General features: G+C 32.0%; 1 protein-coding gene and 2 pseudogenes across 4 annotated transcripts in view; 2 read left to right on the top strand and 1 right to left on the bottom strand.

Moving 5' to 3' along the window:
* Positions 1-18501, bottom strand: part of STK3 (serine/threonine kinase 3) — a 281612-nt gene that overhangs the window by 160501 nt on the left and 102610 nt on the right. The gene's annotated exons all lie outside the window — the stretch shown is intronic.
* On the top strand, positions 9371-9817 carry LOC102896291 (annotated as a pseudogene).
* On the top strand, positions 14302-14420 carry LOC112483633 (annotated as a pseudogene).

Below are 18501 nucleotides of genomic sequence, written 5' to 3'. Positions count from 1 at the left end.
ATATATATATGAGAAAAAAAGTATATATATATCCTAAGTGCTTTAAACAGTATCTGGCACAAAATTTGTTGAATGTATGAAAATACACTTGAGCATACTTAAATATAATGAATATATAGTTCCCGATAGCATTTTCTAAATGCCTCCTCCCTAATAAATTGTTAAAAACCTTTAATAAACTATGTCTAACATACCCAGAAAAGATGTTAAAATTCTACACCTTTTAAATTTGTTCTATAAACCCAGTGTGTATCAGGTCTCCTTTTTGCCTCAAGCCCTTTATTACTTCCCTGGTAGTGTCCTACATGAGCCCTGGTTCAAAGACAAACCTGTAACTATTGTCTCCACCCCCATCCCTACTGTTCCATTCTCAATGTTTCCCTTACTCTGTCCCACAATTCCATGCTTACTGCTCCATACTTTGTTCTTCATCCTTGTACATTTACATACAAACATACACAGAGGTTTGAGGACTTTGTTTTGTTTCTTGGGGGATGGAGCTGTCCCAACACACACTTCTCTACATATTATTTTTTTTTTCATTTCATATGCAGTAGAATATATCCACATCAGTTAGTAAAGTTACAACTCCATTCTTTTTAATAGCTGCATAATCTTACAGGTCTGAAATATAGCAAATATATTCAACTTTTCCCTCTTTTTTCCGGATTTTTTACCATTACTGATAATATTACGGAAAGATCCTTACATTAAAAAAATACACATATCTTTACATATTGGCGCTTTTTTTCCCTATGAGATAGAGTCTTGGGAATGAAACTACCAAATTGCTTTAAAAGAAAAAAAAAAAAGCTATAAACTTCACATTTCTATTGCCAACACTCTTTTCTCTAATTTCTCATCAGAATTGAGTGTCATAACTCTTTTTAACTATGGATATAAAATAATCTCTCATCGTTACTTTAATCTGCATTTCCCAAACTACTATTGATCATGTTTTTCACTATTTAGATTTGCTCTTCTGTGGACTATCTATTCATATCTCTTACCTTTTTTTTAAAAAAATACTGGATTATCTTTTTGTTAATTTGTAACTTTTTCTTATTTCTTATCTTAGATAGCAACTATTAGAGGTAAAAATATTTTTCCATAGCCTGTTGTTTGACATTGAGTTTGTTTATGGGATCTCATATAAAAGTTTCCAATCATTATGTGATTAGATTTCTTTCATATCTTCTGGTTTTCCTGGGTTCATTAGAAACATTTCCTCAACTTCTAAATCATACATATAAGATAAAATTTTTATTTTTTTCATTTAAGTCTTTGGTACATTTTGAATTTAGGTATTTAGGTATTATAAGAGACCAAAGATTCCATTTTCTTTTGGATATATATGCTGTCATGACAAGTGAGATTATCATTTTCCCACCTAAATCAATTTTCACCTTTATCAATTATATTCCCATGTATACTAGAATTGATTTCTAACCTCTATATTCATAGACATATGTCAGTGCTATACTCTTCTGATTATAGTGGCTTTGGAGTATATCTTCATATCTGGTATGGCTATTTACTCTTCAGACTTTTAAAAAAAATTTTCTTGGTCAACAAACATTAACATTATTTTACCCAATTCCAACATAAATCCTGATGGAATTTTGGTTATAAATACAATAAATTTTTTTATTAATTTCAGGTAAAAAAGAATTATGATATACAGTCAACCCTTGAACGATGTGGAAGTTGGGGTGCCGACCTCCAGGTAGAGTTGAAAAACCACATGTAAAATCTGACTCTCATAAAACTTAACTTCTAATAGCCTATTGTTGATCAGAAGCCTTACTAATAACAAACAGATGATTAACACATATTTTGTATGTTATATATTACATACTGCATTCTGACAATAAAGCTAAAGAAAATGTTATTAAGAAAATCATTAGGAAAATAATATACATTTATAGTATCTACTGAAAATAATTCGCATATAAATGGACCTGTGCAGTTCGAACCCAGTATTCAATGGTCACCTGTAGCTCTTAGATGGCAACATACTATGACAAGAATTGGGAATGTATTTTATAAAGACAATATGACAAAATGTTTTTTTTTAATTTAATTTCCAGTATGATATTCTTCAAAGAAATTTTATAACTTTCCTCATATAGAACTGTATTTCTCTTACTAAATTCATTTTTAAATATTTCCTACTTTTTTTCCTCTTTGTATCACTATATCCATATATAAAGCAGCATGTAAAGCACCTAGCACCATAAACCCCTACCCAACAGGCCTTTCTTCTTCCATCAGGCAGAGGATGAGCTGGGTTTGTTGCCTTCAAAGGAAAACTAGTTTGAGTAGCCGTCATTTAAGCAAGGCCGGGAAGGAGCAACTGAATCACTGAGAAGTCCGAAGCCTAAGAGATAACGTCTGTGTAGGCCTTTGGTTTCTTTCAGACAGTGTATGTAGCTTTCTCATGCCAGTCAGCCTTAAAAGAAAAATAACTTGGCAGTCAAGAGAAAATTGATGGCAACACTCTTGGCAAACAGCATTCAGAGCCCCAGCACCATGAGGGACATCATGTTCACTTTCCCGGCATGAACTTTTTAAAACCACTTTGGTTATTTATCCCAATGTTTATTTAATAAGATTGCTAACAGCACTGAGAAAGGCTATTGATTCCTACAGGCATACAATCATTCCTGTAAAACAAAATACATTTTGTTCTCTTCTAATATTATATTGATTATTTCATTATTTTATCTTACTGAACATGCTAGAACATACAAAACACTGAATTATGATAAAAGTGGGCATACCCGCTATTAGATATAGCTCTAACATTTCATTGTTAAAATAATGTTTGCTTTTTTTGTTTTCTATATAAATATTTACTATACTCATGTACCTTAGGAAAAGCTGTTGAATTTTATCAAATGTTTTTTCAGTGCTTATTGATATAACCACCTAATTCCTTCAATTTGATGAATTCTATATGCGTTGTTCTTTTATTTCATTCAGAGTAAATCATGCCCTTTCTATTTCAAGAATTCTTATTTAGCATACTTTTAGTTACTCTACCAGTAGTCATTTGGATGTAGCAATACATATTGAAAGGTTCATTGCTTATAACGGCTTCTTCTCTTGATTCCTTGGTTCTGATTCACTCTGTTGGGGTAGAACCTGTTCAAGTATTTTCCTCAGATTGGGTACATGAGAGATACATTCTGTAAACCTTTGAATATACGAAAGTTTCTTTCATTCTGAGGTGAATGGAATATTGGTTGAGTCACTTATTCCTTCATTAACTTATCAAAAAGGCTATTGATTCCTACAGGCATACAATCATTCCTAAGATCAGTGTGAAAAAGAAATTATACAAAATGAAAAAACGGACACATTCCAATAAAAATGGAATAAGACTAGAATGCCTGTATACCAACCCCTCTGTACCAACATCTTACTGAATCTTTGACATACAATCTCTCATTTAATTTTTCCAATAAACTTGTGATTCCAATAAGTTTACTGGAATCACAGGTTTATTGGAAAAACTATACAGAGTGCTGTTTAAGAGAATTAACATCTTACCTAAAGTTACATTATAGGAAAAATAAGGAAAGAAATAAAAATAGAAATTTGTACAGATGACATGATCACAGACTATCACATTCAAGAACATCAACTTATTGCAGGTAATAAATGAGTTCAGCAAAGCTGTAGGACAGGGCAAATCCAGAAAAGTGCTTTCCTATTGAAGCTGGATTGTGCAGTGAAAAGAAAATGGGCTTTGAAGCCAAATAAATTTTTGATTCGAGTCAAGCAGACTAGCCCAGGGAGTTAACTGAAGAGTGTATGTTGCACAGATTAGCATCTGCACCTTTGAATATACGAAAGTTTCTTTCATTCTGAGGTGAATGGAATATTGGTTGAGTCACTTATTCCTTCATTAACTTATCAAAAATTTACATATATATACATATATATATAGGCCTCCTTGGTGATAATGGCAACAATGATGAGGATGATGATGATGACAACAATAACGGCAGTTAACCCCCATCTAGTGCTTCCTAAGTGCCAGCTACTGCGCTCAGTACCGGACATACATTAAGTCATCTAATCTTAAACAACTCTATAAGAGCGTTACTACTAAAATAAAGAGTATTATATCTTTAGATTCGTCCTTAGAGTATGTGGCTGAAACAATTCCCCCCAACCTACAGAAAAATGTTTTAATCAAAATGTTATTATATCATTCTAACAATAATTGATCAAAGTATTCTCAATTAAAATGCTAAAAAAAAAAAGTACTAAGAGTATGTTAATGTGATTTAAAAACTTCTTCCTAAAACTAAAAACCAGAATTATACAAAATGAAAAAATGGACACATTCCAATAAAAATGGAATAAGACTAGAATGCCTGTATACCAACCCCTCTGTACCAACATCTTACTGAATCTTTGACATACAATCTCTCATTTAATTTTTCCAATAAACTTGTGATTCCAATAAGTTTACTGGAATCACAGGTTTATTGGAAAAACTATACAGAGTGCTGTTTAAGAGAATTAACATCTTACCTAAAATTACATTATAGGAAAAATAAGGAAAGAAATAAAAATAGAAATTTGTACAGATGACATGATCACAGACTATCACATTCAAGAACATCAACTTATTGCAGGTAATAAATGAGTTCAGCAAAGCTGTAAGACAGGGCAAATCCAGAAAAGTGCTTTCCTATTGAAGCTGGATTGTGCAGTGAAAAGAAAATGGGCTTTGAAGCCAAATAAATTTTTGATTCGAGTCAAGCAGACTAGCCCAGGGAGTTAACTGAAGAGTGTATGTTGCACAGATTAGCATCTGCAGGACTGCTTTACGATAACCCTAGGGGAGGCACAGGTGACAAAGTTGCTCAGCAACAATAGCAATCTAAAGCAACCCTAAAATACCTGATCAAACAGCTCTGTTTCTGGTTAGGAGAGATCAAGGGCAAACATCTCAACTATGTAAGAAGTTAAGAACCCTAACTCCCTCTGAGCTCAATTCTCTTCTTTTCTCAATAAAAACTACCTTCGCCCTGTTAACTCACTCTTCTTTCTTCCTTCTCTATTTGACTCTTTTTCTCACTCTTCCCTACTACTGCTCTTCTTTTGCCCTTTACCTTAATCAAGCACCATCTTTTGAATTGCTTGTCTTCTCTTCCACCACAAGTTTGGTTTCAAGAGTATTCACATACACCTTCATTACTACCAAATAAATTTTTATCTCAAAGGACATATCTCTTCTTCCAATACTAATAATAATTAAGGAAAATTTAGACAACTCTGCCTATGTTACAGAGTGAAAAATGGAGTAAAAACACTGACCTGTGTAGGTTAAAATAGTATATGCCTTTAGAAAAAATTATGCCCTAAATATAACATATTAAAAATTCTTTCATACAATTTTTTATTAATTTGCAAAATTTGAGGAATAAAATATAACTTACTTAGCAAATTTAACAGGTAATCTAAGATCAGTGTGAAAAAGAAACTCAGTTATTGTGTTAGTGTCCCTCAGCACTACATTTCTTTTCCATTTGGACTTAATAACACCTCACATATAATAAATGATTCACAAAGGAAAGATAAATCATTGGCAGTTTACTATCATGGGAATCAGAAACCAGTAATCACACAATGCTTTCAATTCTTATCATATTACTAAAATTTTATCAGAAACAGATGTCAGCAGCATAATTTTGATGGAATTAGTTAACTTTTCCTTCACTTTCATAACAAATTAAACATTGCTCAGTTGAAAAATTATAATGTCATAAGCCCTGAGGCAGTTAGGTGCTATAATTTAAACCGGTGCAGTGCAGACTGTGTATGCTTTTGGAAAAGAATTTATTAGCCTCAGTATTGATAATCATTTAACTGGTAAAGGTTCTTTGAAAATTTCCAATCAGCGACATATCTCAGGAAACTAATAAAATAACTCAAAAATCTTCAAATGTAAAATTAATATAACAATATATAAATCAGCAATATAGCAGCAAAACCAGTAGAAAATATAACCCTTAAGATGACTTCCAAAGAACAAGTTAGGAAAATGGTCTGTGTCCCTAAATAAGCTAAAATCTAAAGATAAAAAACAGTGGATGAAAAGGAAACAATCTATACTTAAAAAATAAATGAAGAGGATTAATGGATAAACAAAATGTAGTATAAGCCTACAATGAAATATTCTTCAGCCTTAAAAAGGAAGGAACCCTGTTACATGCTACAATATGGATAAACCTTGAGGACATTATGCTAAGTAAAATAAACCAGTCACACACACACACAAAATACTGTATGATTCCCCTTATATGAGGTATCTAAAGTGGTCAAAATCAACAGAAAGTACAATTACTTTCAATTACTAAGGACAGGGGTGTGCTGGGGAAATGGGGAGTTGTTTAATAGGTACAGAGCTTCAGTTTTGCAAGATAAAAAAAAGTTCTGGAGATCCATTGCACAACAAAGTGAATTTACTTAGCACCATTGAACTGTACACAGAAAAATGGTTAAAATAGTAAATTTAATGTTATGTTTTTTACCACAATTAATTTTTTTTTAAATAATGGAGAGTAAAAACTAAAAATCTGCAGCAAAATTCTTCCTGCAGATAAAACACACATTTGTTATGTTACAACTTTAAGAAAACCGAAAGGTTTTAATATCTGATATTCAATGCATGTTGATAATAGCGGCTTTCCTCATATCAATTCTCACAAGTACTACCAAATTTATTTCTTAGAACTACTCATCTACCCCTCATTCCACCAAAGTTCTAGGGTTCCAAACAAGGATCTTCTACATTAAAGCCCCTCACCATATAATCGGTCCCCAATATACAACTTGCCATCCAGGAATGGTCAGCCAAGAAAGACACCACATTAGGCTTTTTAATTCTCTCCTCTCTTCTCTTTCTATTATCACGAAGAAGCCACTACCAGCTAGGGTTTCCCCTCCCACCTCGAAAGTGAAGAATAAATTAAGACATGCTCAGATAAATAAAAATAGAATTCACTGCTAGCAGACCTGCCCTGTAAGATAACTAAAGGGCAGTCTTCAGGCTGAAATGAAAGGAGAATCCACATAAGGAAATAAAGAGCAACGGTAAAGGTAAACTACATAAGTAAATCTAAAAGACAGCACAAATTTACTTTTTGTTTGTAATTCTATATAGCATTTCTACCATGAATATAAATTACAACCCCCCAAAAAGTAATACTAGAATAAGTAAATAGTGAACGTGTTGTTCCAACAAATGGGTTTTTCTATTTCCCTTCAGGAATGGAAACACTGAAGTGATAAAGAAAACAGAGGCATCTTTGAAAAGAAGAAAATGCTTCAAAACAAACCTGTGGTAGATGAACTACATACTCCTTCATGTCACAGACATGCAATTACTTGTAACTTGATGGTTTGGTTCCATGTTGTTTTAAAACACTAACCTTATCTTCTTCATTTACCTCCTTTACACTCTTGAATTTGTCTTTTTCTCCCCATCACTACAGCTAATACCTTAACGAAGGTTGTTATCAGCTCGCATTTGAATTATTGGAAGCTTCCTAATGGGTCTTCCTAATTTTTGTTCCTGTCCCACCCTAATCTATTTCTTACACTGCTGTCATTAGTGATGTAACCAAAAACACACAAACAAAAATCAGATCCTATCACTCTGCTTTAGTTTTTCCAGTAGCTTCAGGAGGAAAGAATTTTGTAGGTTAAAATGCAAGGCTTCATGACATGATCACTACTTTTCTCTCCAGTACTAGCACCACCACAGACATAAGTGCTTTATGCTCATACTCCATGCTATAGCCCTTGGGAGCTATTCAGAATCCCAGAATGTTCTGTCTCCCTTTGCATATGCTACTTTCTCTTATTAGAAAAATCTTACCTTGTACAAATTCATCTCCACTCCAGCAAAGACTTCTTTTTCTTCAGGACTCAATACCTATAGGTATACCCGCTCACTCCCAATAACGCTGAGTTTTATTATTATCTAGATATATTTACCATAGTACTTATCAAAATATACTAAAAACGCTTGCTTGCCAATGTAGCTCTCCCATCAACTACACACTAAGCATTAAGACTGTTTTCATTCCTATTTTTTATCCCTACATATATACACAGTGCCTGGCATGGAGTAGGTGGTTATAAATGTTTATAAAATGTATTAAAAGATAAAACAGATTGCACATTAACAGACCTATGGAGAAGCTGTTTCAATTTTGACTTTCTATAACCAAACCAATAATCTATTAAAACTAAAATGCCAATAAGTAAATAAATACAATGTAGTCCTTAATTTTTTGGTAATCACTATTCTCTTATTTTTTAAGATTTATGAAAGCCTTATGATATTTATTAGTTTTGTATTTTAAATTTTTCATTAAGGTATAATTGGTGTATAACATCATATTCATTTCAGGTGCATAAACATAATAATTCAATATTTATATAACAGTATTTAATTCCTATAGGTCATTCTTAGAAACATTTCTTTTTTTACAAGAAAGTGAGACCCAGTGAAAATATGGAGACCCTCCCCAGAAGTTTTACAATCAAAAAAATTCTGATCTAGAATTCCTAAAAAACTCTTCAATAAATGAAAGAACATGACCTATGATTCATATGTAGATCTTTACTCCATATAAGAAAAAAAAAGATATATTAAACTTGCTTTATCTCATGGTACAAATTAACATTAAAGGGATTTTTTTTAATGCTATGGATTAAAAAGTAAAATCTTGATTTTTTTAAACTGAAAAAGTAAAGCTTAGATAATACTCAATTATTAACAGCCTGCAAATGTGTTACAAAGCCTTTGAAACCACAAAATTTCCAGCAGACCTAAAAATGCATACTGTGTTTTCTTTCAGGTAGTATTTCAAAGATAGGGAAAAGGACTCAGTCTATAGAACTTTCTCCTTTATATTCAACTTTACCTGACATATAAAATAGAGTTAACAATAGTATCTCCCCTCATAAGATTGTTGAAAGTACTAAAATTCACGTATTACACTTAGGATAGTGCCTAGTACCTATTAAAAGAACAGTAGAATGTTCTTCAAAGGAAAAGATGGCACAGTACTCAGATCAACCTATATTTGTTAATATAGCCACCAAATCTATCCCCACTTCTTTCTACTAATTTTTTCTTTTCTTTTTTTATGAGTGTATTTGAGCAGAACGGACAACCTATGCCAGGGAGCAAGATCTCAAATGCTCCCTGATGATTCTCATTTAACTAAACAAAGATTTCACTAGTATTCTGCTATAGATTTAATCTTAAGTCACTTTACAAATGAAATATTATTAAAATAAGATGACACCTCGCACTCTTCCTTTCCAGCTTGGTCCCAGCAGAATGGCTCCCATGAAGAAGGGTGGCAAGAGAAGGGCCGTTCTGCCATCAACAAGGAAGTAAATACACCAATAACATGCACAAATGTATCCGTGGAGTGAGTGGGTTTCAAGAAGCGTACCCCTCAGGCACTCAAAGAGATCCAGAAGCTTGCCATGAAGGAGATGGGGACTCCGGATGTGCACACTGACACCAGGCTCAATAAAGCTGTCTGGGTCAAAGGGGTAAGGAATGTCCCATACCATATCTGGGTGCGGTTGTCCAGAAAACGTAATGAGGATGAAGATGCACCAAACAAGCACTATATATCAGTAACCTACGTGCCTGTCTGTCACCACTTTCAAAAATCTACAGTTAACGTAGATAAGAACTAACTGCTGATTATTGAATAAAGATATAAAACTGCAAAAAAATAAAAAATAAAAAAGTTCAGCACTTAACCACAATCCTGGCCTCCAACAGAACTGGAACAATGTTACCACAGCCTAGGTCTCCATTCCTTCATCAGCCCAATGGCGATCACATTACTTATCTGATCTCATGGGGGTTAACTGTGAGGATTAAAGAAAATAATTCATGTAGAACTGTCTGCTAAAGATACATAAACTGTAATATGTATGAAAATATTTCATAAATATAGGTTAATAATACTATTGCTATATAAAGGTCAGAAATATACACTCTACATTTTAAGCACAGACCTTGCCTTTTTCAGAACCAGGTCTTGACTTCTTTAAGCCTAACTTTATTTGGTTTGGGTGCATGTGTCAATGCCTCGTAAAGTATTCCCTTCAGGGATACTTTATATTTATGAATAAGAAATGCTTTCCATAGTGACTGAAAAGGGATAACAACTTCAATGAAAGCATAAATGATTAAGAGGTGATTGAGAATAATCTCTGGCTTTGGAGATTTTTCTTAAAGGTGTTAAAGTAAATAGTTTAACTAAAAATAAACCTCAAAACATGAATTTCAAGTGCTATCTAAAATCTCACCACAACACAGCATTCTCGCAATTATATGTACTCTCTTGCTGGGGTACTAAGAAGGCAAAGTCATGGAAAGAATGAAAGATGTAAGAATGAGCATGCATGAGCGTGCACTGACATTAACTTCCTACTGTGTGTCAGACACTATGCAAGGCACTCTGATCTAGTTTCTCATTTAATTCTCACAACTTTGAGAGATATTATCTTTTTTTACAGATGATGAAATTGAGGCTCTAAAAGATTGTTACTTGCTTATGTCAGAGAAATAATACATGGTTTAGAGATAAGAAACCTAAACCTAAAGGTCTGACTTTCAAGGCAGTCCTTTGCATTTTACCACACTATCTCCCAATGAAGCAGCCAAAATTTTTAAATGTCACCAGGACTTATATCTCATTGAAGTAGCTGGTTATACAAGTCACCAAGATGTATAGGGAATGTCAACAGAAATTTTTCCAGTTCCTGCTTGATGAATGAACACAGTAAAGAAGTAAATTTCTAGTAACTGGTTTAAACATGATGAAAATGTATCCCTCATCCAAATAACATTTTATTACACCAGAATTATCTCCTAACACTGCCACAATGGTTTTGGCAAATGTCAAAAGTCATACTTCGAAATTCTTACTCATCCAAGGACTAGTAATACATAGAGAAAAGAATAATATACATGTAAACTTGGAGGAGCGTGGTGATTACTCAGACACAGGCTCCTCATTAAGAAAAATAAGAAATTTATATACTATAAGGAAAAGTAATCTTATTGTACAAAAAAAAAAAAAACACAGCAGAATATTTTAATAGATATCAAATATTTAGCATCTTTGTTGGTTCTGCATAAAGCCCTACCTAATCAAGCCAGGTCTAGGGAAGTTAGCCTCCTGCAAATACCTCATCTCCACAGCAGCAGACAGAACCCATATCAAAAAGCACTATCAAATATAGATAAAACATAGATTCTCTGGTTTATACACCCAATTCTTTCAGAGTACACCAAAATTTTCCCATACAAATTTTCATTTTGAAAACAGTAATAAATCCCACTTAATGAAGGAAATTGCTAAAAGAATATATGTGAATTTAACATGTCTGGCTTAGTTTGCCTTTTACAAGACACTCAATCCTGGTCTCTGGACATGGGAAATTAATTGTTTTCAGCCACTTGTACTGTATGTAAGTCTGAATGACTAACATTTAAAACAGAGAGAATTAATAACATTTCATGATGTCTCAAACACACAAATCCATGACAGAGCAGGGGGGAAAAAAAATGAAGACCCTATTAGAAAAGATAATGTTTGTGTCAGCTCTATCTCTCTCCCACGGGAGTTTTGAGTGTAAACCTTAATTCACATACCTTGAGCCCCCAGAACCTTCCAGAAAAAAACATCATGCTACCTTTTTTTTATCTCAATTATCAGTAAATGAATAAAATATAGCTTTCCATGATGACATTCTAAGTCCAGATACTTTCTTATTGCTCTGCTACTTTTCTAATTTCTAATTCTAATAAAAATCTTAACATAATTAAGAAAGACAAACTAAAATTACTATGGGATTTTTATGCAAAACTTCCAATTGTGTGTCCTAAGCTCTTTTACTCCAAAATGAGTTCACAGACTCTGACAGATGTTTTATAACTCTGTTTAAATATTTAGTCAGTAAAAGGATGAAATTTAAAAAAAAAAAAACTCAGAATGATTTCATTCTTCTCAAAAACCAGGGTGGTCTATGGGCAATTTTGGTACCAGTGGTGTTGCCGGGGGAACAAAATGAAAACAGGTGCCATCAAATTCAAATTAAAGATTTCGTTCTATTTTAAACCACCTTAAACAATGTTTCCATAAACTTTCTAACTGATACTACTATAAATTTGACAATATTTTATAACAAGAAAAGGATTATAAATCGTCTGTAGACCATCAAATTTTAACTGTAACAAAATTAGACTGATTGGCAACACTTCCTTTTTAAAAAAACTTTCTTTCATTAAATATGCAGCATCATTTAAAAAATGGAATGAATATATAATAAGATGCAAGTCAAAATAAGGAAACAGAACAAGTATAAATTTTAATAGTCTTTTCTGAAAGATTTTACTTTGTTTTGAATCTACTGCAGTTTTAAAATTAAAAATCAAGTGCAAAAAAATTTTAATTCATAACATAAGGAAAAAGTTATGTAATTAATAACATTATGAAAAGCTTAACCATTCCTCATAAACCTAATTGTAGTATAAGTTTTATTGTTAAAAACTGAATGAAGCATCCAATGAAAAACATCCAATAACTTTTATTTATTTTATTAGCATTTAGTATTGAAAAGAATATAAATACTTGGCTTCTAACATTAAACAGCACTTTTTTACTCCTAAAAGAGATGAAACAAGTGCCTCTTAATATGAAAGTGAGGTGGTTTTTAAAGAAATACATTGCAATATTTTCTTACTTGTTTTATACGGTATCAGTGACACTATTTTGTTAAAAGTCTTATTCGAAGAAATGAGCTTATAAGAAATTTTTAGATAGGTGATATTGCAGATAAGTTGATGTTCTACAAGACTTTATAAGTCTTTAAGAAATGAAGTACTTTGTTCCCATTGATGATTCTAGCTCTATAAGATGAGATGCACATTCTACAGTATTATTACTTTAATTAGAAGATAATTTCTTTGTATCAGTTTTAAAACTTGAAAAAGTTTTTTAACTTGTAGGGGCATTTCATCTTGCATGAATGAGAGTTCTTTATTCTGATCATAAATAATCAAGTTCCATTGTCATTTCAAATTTTTCAGACACTTCAAAGTTTTATTTTTAGCAGTGCTCTGGGGAAATACTAGTTGGTTCATTAGTGTGGAATCATAAATAACTTACAGTCAGCTCCATTAGTTAGATTCTTCCAAGTACTTAATCACACTGAGGATTTCATCAGCTAGTTTCCTGAAAACCTTAGTTTTCAGTATTAATAGATAAATGTCTTTGAAACTAACCTTTCTAGTTTAAAATTTCCCCCATTAAATTATAATTGTAAAAATAATAGCAATAGAATCTTTTTCAGATTAGCACTTATATCTGAATCATAAAAGAAAAATACACCATATTATATAAAGTTGACCAATGTAAAACTTCCTTTACAGTTATATCAGTTAAAGTTTCAAATAATCTCACTTGTGTATAATTACAAAATGACTGTACTGGTCTACTGCTTACTTTGAAAGTGATTAATCAAAGTCTGAGAAAGCCAACCATCAATTGAAGTGTGTTTTGAATTTCCTTCTCAGAGAAATGTCAAAAAAAAGATGAGCTAATTTTACTTTAATTAAAACCTCATTTGGAAATATAAAATAAATGTTTTCTATTTAATTCCAATTATATTTCAATTGTGTCCAGCTTTCAAACTGCTTCTGCTACTTGATTACACGTGCCAAATTAATCTTTTATGATTCATGTAAACAGACTTAAAATCAAAAGACTTGGATATCTGATTATCTAGTAGGTATACAGCATTTAACATCTTATTTTGAATCACAGAGCTCATTAACAAAAAAGTTAACTATAAACAAATTAGCATCAATTCATTAATGACTTATTTCTCTCTTAAGCAATGCATTACCTAAGAATACTTAAATTTTACTGTTTGAATTTTAGAAATTTTAATTTTTTTCTTTTTTTCTTACATTCACTACTATCTCATAAAAGCACAACAAATCTATTGGCCGATGTTTCTAATTCTGAATTGCTCTCCCAGAAGAGTTCAAAGTAACTTCCTGCTAGAACCAGGATATGTTATAACAACCCAACCATAAAGTACCTTAAAGTCCTGTGACCCAGGAAAGAGTCCTCCTTCTAATACCAAATGACCATAATGTCAAATCCATAAATACCCTTAGCTAAGTTTCAGATGTGTGTATTTACTTGGTTCAAAAAGACTTGTCCTGTCTATGGCCATGCCACCCTGAACAAGCCTGATCTCGTCTGATCTCGGAAGCTAAGGAGGGTTGGGCCTGGTTAGTACTTGGATGGGAGATCACCTAGGTAGACCAGTTGCTGTAGGCGTTAGAAGACTGATTGATTAATTAATTAATGTAAAACAAAAAAGAAAGACTTGTTCTTTGTACATCCTAACATTCTTTGTACATCTTTTCAAAAAAAATAAGAAGATAAAGGAAATAGGTTTATCTAAAATATTTCTCCTTTATTAATAAGCAGCAATCTTCCAAAAATTGGAAGTAGAAAATTTTGATACTGAAGACATTTTCTATCATGTCTTCTTAGGTACTTCACAGAATTAATCAAGAAACTACCCCAAAAATCAATGAATAAGGAAGGGAATATAAAGCCTACAAACGAATGAAGCAACATGTTAAACAACTGAAGGTAACACATTACCACACCCCACAACACATGAGTCAAACAAATCTGCTCCTCTCTTTCTTTCACTTACTTCCTTCCTCCTACACTCTTAGACTTATGGTCTAGCCCTTCAAAGGCATCTGAAGGCAAGGAAGATTCAGGATGACTTTCCATGAGAGAAGAAATAGCTCACTGACGAAATGGAGAGATGTTCAGAGAAGGCTCTAGCCCCCAGCATCCTTCAACTATAAGCTCTTCCATCTATAACTGTTCTTACAGACAACTTTTCCACCTTTTGCAAAGGTTTCATGTTGACAAATATTTGAAAATTAGTACTTACTTCATATATAAAAAGTGACTAAAAAAGGGAAAAAAATCACTGACTAATAATAAGAAGTTAACAATCTATATGCAAATATATGTCATTAGATTTAAAAATCAATTCTTAGGCTCAATTAGAAGGTCACTAAATCCAAGCTAGTCAACACTGTGTTTAAATGTGAGAGAGTCAATATTAAAGACCATACACAAAATCCTAGAAATATATTACTGACGAGGCAAATGAAATTAGAGAATAAATGTATAATAAAGTTCTCTGGGATAAGAACATTCTCTTATAATATTTCTGTTAACTGTCTGACTTTCAGAAACATTACCTATGAAATTAGAAGATAATCTGTATGAACAGAAGGGCTAATTCCTTACATGGAGACTTTGCACCTAGAACATTGTCTAAATCCATCAGGGGAAAAAAAAACAAAAAAACAAAAAAAAACCCACTTCCCTCTATAGGAGCAAAGCAAAGACGCAGTTAACCAAAACTACATACAAACTAAAATCCGTAAATTCAATAAATAGTCCATGTGAAAAATAAATTACCAATGTAGTTATTTGTATACATACAAAGATGTCAGCAAAAAAAATCTTCTTTTATATTATGTAAAACAAAATGCTTAAGGACTCATTGATAAACTTCTCTAACTGTTGAGATTTTTAGATATAAATTTCTTTACTGCCTTGGGGAAAACATTTTCTCTAATATCATATATCTGATATTATAATAAAATTATGGCTCAAAGTCTGTTTTACATAGAATCTCTCATCTACATGTCATCAAGCTAATTACCTGGACAACATTACCATCTCTTCCCTTGGCTCTAGGAGATTTAGAAAAGAAATAAGTTTGTGTTTCGTTTTGTTTTCTTGTACTCAAAGTTCACCTAAGAGTAAAAGCCTCTAAAAGAAATCTTATTTTCTCCCAAGGTTTCCAAGCAATTGCTTCAGTAAATCAAAAGGATGCTTTCTCTATTACCCAAACCATATAATTTAAGAGCAAATGGTTACTTAAGATGACTTAACTTTTCTGAAAGAAAAAAGTAGAAAGTTAGGTGACAGGAAGGTTAGTGATCAGAATTCTGGGAAACTGCCAAATTTTGGCTCATTCTGCTCATCAGCTAATACTATTGCAGGGAAAGGGAACATTCTTTTAAAACTTCTGATGTAGGTTTAAATTTTACATAAAGAGAAGCCATAAACTTGTGAAATGCTTCAGAGCTCCAAGAAGCAGCTACCACACTTTGCTGTGTTTCTTAAAATAAAATAACGTATTATTGACTTTGGGTGGTATTTACCTCCAAAAAATACCAAAGTATCAAAAAGATAATGCCTATAACTAATATTTGGTCTCATATTTTTTATGTATGGCTCCTAAATTTTCTCATGGCCCAGACATCCAGATATACTACTTAAATTTTTCCAACTGCCTCCATGTCACAGAATTCCCTTTCCAGTTTGGTTCAGTATATACTTAAGATCTACTTTATAAAAGGATAAATACTATCTTACATCTAGGTTAAGAGGCCAGGACCTGGAGTCTACGGCTTGAATTCTAATCCTGGCTCTTCCAATTACTAGATACTTAATATCTACATAATTATCTTTATTATCTATAAAATGTAGATAACAGAAATAACACCTACTTTACAAGGTTGTTGTGAGAATTAAAATAGTACATATAAAATACGTAGAACATAACCATAAAAAAAGGAAAAGTAGATACATGCTACAACATGGATGAACCCCTTGGAAAAAGTATGCCAAATGAAAGAAACCAGTCACAAAAGACCACATAGTGCATGATTCCATTCCTATGAAACGTCCAGAATAGGTAAGCCCACCAAGACAGAAGGCAGACTAGTGGTTGCCAAAGTCTAGAAGAAGAAAAGAATAAGGATAAAATGCTTAATGAGTACTGAGTTTTATTTTGGAGCGATGGAGCTATTTTAGAACTAGACAGAGGTAGTAGTTACACGACATTGTGAATGTACTAAATGCCACTGAACTGTTCACTTTAGAATGGTTAATTTTATGTTACATAAATTTCTTCTCAAATTTAAATTTTAAAAAAGTAATACACTTTTTACTGATACCTTCAAAAATATTTAGAACAATGGTAGGCATATATAAAAAGTTCAATAAATGTCACCTCTAATAATTATTATCCATGCAACAAAAACTAGTAAATACATAAAATACTATGTACTAGTCCCAAAATTCAAATAACATACATAGGTTTAGAGTTTTACATTTACTTTTACATAGTCATTTTAATAATTTATTTCTTTTACAATCCGCATGAAATTATGTAATTCATCTACCAGGAACTCATTTCCTCCAAAAAAGATATTCATATAGAAAATACATATGTAAAATGGCATCTAAAAAATTACTTTGCATATTTACTGTTTCCATGTCATCCAAGCTATAAATATAATTTTGACATACAGTTCTTACGTGTTTAACTATCTAGATAAAAAGGAGCTAAATTATTAAGAAAATATACATAAAGTGACAACTAAAGAACTATTTTGCAAATTTAACCCCACAAATTATTATTCTCAGATGTTAATATATAAAACTACGAAAAGATACATATCTTTACAAACTCGATGAAAGTTTCAATTTGTGATGAATTAGAAAAATTCTTCATAATAGAAGGCAAAATGAGAATCATGAACTAGATCAGCCCAGGGAAAGCAAATCAAGGACATAAAATCATAAGTCTGTATTTATGGGTATCAGAGATCACTAGTTCATTTTCCTGTTTTACGAAGCACTTATCCTATAGTTTAGGAAAAATGTCAATAAATGAAGAGATCATAGTCAGCTCCCAAACTACCAGTTATAGCAGCCAAGAGATCAACTCTGAAAACACCTCAAATAAAAAGCTACCAGAAGAAACTATGTGGTCCTTTCTACAAATATTTCAAAAGCAATAAAATATTCCAAAAGCAAGAAATTTCATTCAATTTTCCATTTCTCTGCCTCATATATTTCACTATTAGAAGTCTTTTTGTTTTCTTTGCCATGTCTAATGTTTCTTATAAATTTCCGTTAAATGTGTTACAAAAGGTTCCTGTTGAAAATAACTATATTTCAAGTATACATTTATAAATAACAAATAAAACTGTCATTAATAATTTTAATATGAAATTAAATTACTGAAATAAACTTTCAAATACTATACGTTGACAGTCAAGAAATTGGGGTATGGTGCATGTAATCTTTACTGATTCAAAAGCAGAGTTTAGGTCAAGATTTTTAAAGCAGACAAATGTTTAACAATTGAAAAATACACATTAACTGCTTTATAAATAAAAACAGTTCAAATGAACAAGGTTTGTGAGAAATAAAACATTCTACATTCTACATCACCAACATTATTAACAGCTTTACACTTCATGTGCTATGAGAAAGAACTTTATAAAGATTTTTTAAATTTTAT

Source organism: Pteropus alecto, unplaced genomic scaffold (genome assembly GCF_000325575.1).
Source record: "Pteropus alecto unplaced genomic scaffold, ASM32557v1 scaffold164, whole genome shotgun sequence".
Lineage (NCBI taxonomy): Eukaryota > Metazoa > Chordata > Mammalia > Chiroptera > Pteropodidae > Pteropus > Pteropus alecto.
Note: the sequence above shows the minus strand (reverse complement) of the source record. Positions and strands in the feature narration are given on the sequence as shown.